Consider the following 3,428-nt stretch of genomic DNA (forward strand, 5'->3'; position numbering starts at 1 on the left):
CTGGGGTACTATTGAATCATTTCTGATGTGTAGTAGAAACACCTTAGTCACATATGATTTGAGAGGTCTGAATGATGGAGACCCCCAAAAACCTGCATGCCTTAGCAGCAAAATAGAAATTTGCACTTTGGCCCTTCAGCCAGAAACAGCCTGATAGCAACTAGCAAGTTTTTGCCACATATTTTGCCCCCAAAACAGCTTGTTTGGGAAAACTCTTAGATGTGCCACAAGCTGCTTTAAAAAGAGCCCATGTAGAGCATAGCCCACGCACTTTGTGTACCCAGACTCCCATGGAGGCCAGGAATGGAGAAATAAATGTTCTGTGGATTCATGCCTAAATGCTATAAACCCAGGGACTTTCAAAAAGCACAGTAAATACAAATAGCATTTTAACACATTTGTTGCACTTAATTTAAGTTTTGGTCACTTTCCATTGTACAGTATGTGAATTTATGACGTTCAGAGAAAAACATCTTTGCCAAATTTCAGAAATGATACCTATAATTAAACACCTAAACCCCTAAAAACTCTTAACATGTCAAGTTAAAAACCATCATTGGTCATAAACACCCAATTGTGTCCACATCTGGTGCTTTGGTCTGCTGGAGCATGGGATATGAACAGGACAGCCAAATCTGTTCTGCTTCCATGCTCTCAGCAGTGGATCTCAGCTTTTCCATGCTGCAAACTCAGGCTTATTCTTACAAGTCTTTGGGGGCACAAAGTAAGAACTTATCATTTTGAGAATGCTCTTTTCAAATGACAAAAGCATTTTATATCCCAAAGTGAAAAGTTTCCCAAAGTGACTCATAAACCAAAGAAGTTTTCCCAGCTATGAAATGAGGGGTAACGATGCTGACCTCCTTTGTAAAAGTGTTTTGAGATCTATGGATTCTGTAAAGCACTGGGGATTACTATGTTCCTAACTTCAGAGTACCTGACTTTGACAAATTCAATAGCATTCTTGAATGCAGTTTTTTTGTACTAAATGCTAGATTGCTTTATTTTGCCATTGGGTGTTTTTCAGTGTTATTTTCTTATGGAATGAAGGACCCTGTTGTAAAGCAGAGGAAGGTGTATTTTATGTCGCTGCTGATCCCTCCTGGTCACTAAGGTCATCTTTTGAGTGGGTTTTTCCATTGCTCTTACCTGAGAGGGAAGATCAAAAGCTGAGGATTTCCAGACTGTGTATGTCTGTAAAGGTCTGATAATATCTCCACAGAAAACCCCGGGTGATTTTCAGTGCATTGCTCAGTAAGAAAGACACAAGGGAGCTCCAGGGTTGGGGCTAAGTTGTGTTTCATCTCTATGTTTCTAGATGGCAATCACAAAGCCCTGTGAGTACAATTCTTGGCACTTTTGCAAAGTTTTAAGATTCTGTTTGCACCTACGTAGCCCCACTTCCCCTGTCCTTCCCTTCTGAGCATGCTGAGAAGGCTGCCCTCTGACAACATAGGCTCCTGAGGAGGTGCATAAGTGCTTGAGGCCAGGAGACTGAACTTCCAGAGAACAGGAAAGCCAGGTACTAGTCCACATCAAAAGGACGTTTGAACTTACATCACTTCCTTCTAGGTAGAGGAGCACTGACCCTCAGGCCATTGCAAGGTGGTTTAAAAGTACTCACCAGACCTCTGGACATCAAAGAGGGAAAAATATATGGGGTTAGGAGAAAAGCAAGGTTAAGGGAAGGTGTTTAAGGGAGATGGACACCAGCCTGAAAGGGAGGGCATCCTGGGTTCTGGTCCTTGTCCTCAACACTTCCCTGCACCATGTCTTTAAGATGCATAGGTCAAAATGTATAAATATTATTACAAGGGGACAGTTTCTGTATCATTGTGGGCCAGGTGGCCTCTTCTTTTCCAGGGTTGTGCCCATTTCACTGAGCCACCCCACTTTGGCTTGTTCTCCTCTCCTGCCCCCACACGGCCAGTGGAGCAGCTTCAAGAGGAGGACAGGAGAGCACACTTTTCAATATCTAGCCTAGTGGTTCTTAGCCTCTCTAGGCTCAAGGGAGCACTTGGTAGACTCAGGGCATTATTCATTAAACTCAAAGGCCCCCTCCATAACTTTTGTGAATTGAGCTGCACCTCATTTCAAAAACGTATTTATTACAGTGCTACATCCTTGCAGAGGGGTCAGGCAGTGGGGGTGGGAGAATGGCCAGGCAGGGACAAGCCTGAGCCCGTCCTTATTTGCTTATCTCCTTTTACCTTGGGGCATCCTTCAAAGGACCTCATGACATCCCAGAGTGACCCAGCACCCAGGTTGAAAATAACTGACTTATCTAGCCCATGGCCTCATGCTTAGACCATCTTGCCACAAAAAATGGAAGACGCATGTTCAAACCTGCTCTGGGTAGAGGGCCTTGAACCCGTGTCCCTCGCCCCAGGAAGTTACCTAACTGCTCCACTGAGAAGTGGGAGATATCACCACCTTAGTTCCAGCTGGTAGGTACATACCTGAGCCATCCTGTTCTTTCACATGTAGAAACAAAATCTAAAAGCTACATAAGTGCCCTAAATCACACTTTTATGGCTATGTAAACACCACTTGGGCATGTATAGGAGAAATAAGATTTAGCCCTTGGTGTCTGTAGGCTAGGGATATGTCTATATGACACAAGGCAGTGCTGTACTTAGATCTGGCACATTGTGGGGGGGTGTGGAAGCACATCATCCATGCAGCACTCCACACTGGCCAAGAAACTCAGCTAGGAAGTAGTGCCTGCATTAAGCACTGCATGAATGCAGCTCTCTTGCTTCCGCTTCGAGTGCTAGCATGCACACAGCCTGCAGACCTGCTTCAGAACAGAGCTGCCTTTTCCCTTTCAAGCATCCCTTCATTGATTTCTGATTCGGTTAGTGGTGGACAGATGCTTTTTTATTTAAGCTTGAAGTTGCCTCGCTGGGTTCTTTCAGTCTCAGATACAGTTACCAGAACCTCTTCCCTGTCCACCTGTATGATGCTTGTCTTTAGTGGGACTCCACATATCACTTAGTAATGATGTCGTTTTGCAAGCAGGAATCAGATCCAGCTGGCTCTTTTCTGTGTGGATTGGCAGGATTACAGGGTAAAAGCATATGCACTGCTTCTATTGCAGGAGCCAACAGATCTGGCTTGGGCAAACACAGGGAAGCACTCCAAGGGGGTAGAGAGAGAGGTGTTTTTTGTGTTACTATTCAGGGCCTTCCTGCCTCTAGTATCACTTCCCTTCTTGTTCTGAAGAGGTGAATTCAGGGATGAGTTCCCTTATTTAGTGTGTGTTCTTTTGCATTTCTTCATCTCTTGCTCCTCCTGTTGCCGTTGCTGTTTCTGTTTGTGTGAACCCACTTTGTCAATAGCTGACATGCCTGTGACAGTAACCTGCTATTCTGGAGCACAGATTGTAAAAGGAGCGCACAATTACAGGGATCTTTATTTTAACTTTT

The sequence above is a fragment of the Crocodylus porosus genome, unplaced genomic scaffold (assembly GCF_001723895.1).
Source record: "Crocodylus porosus isolate Cpor-Errol unplaced genomic scaffold, CroPor_comp1, whole genome shotgun sequence".
In the NCBI taxonomy this organism is placed as follows: Eukaryota; Metazoa; Chordata; order Crocodylia; family Crocodylidae; genus Crocodylus; species Crocodylus porosus.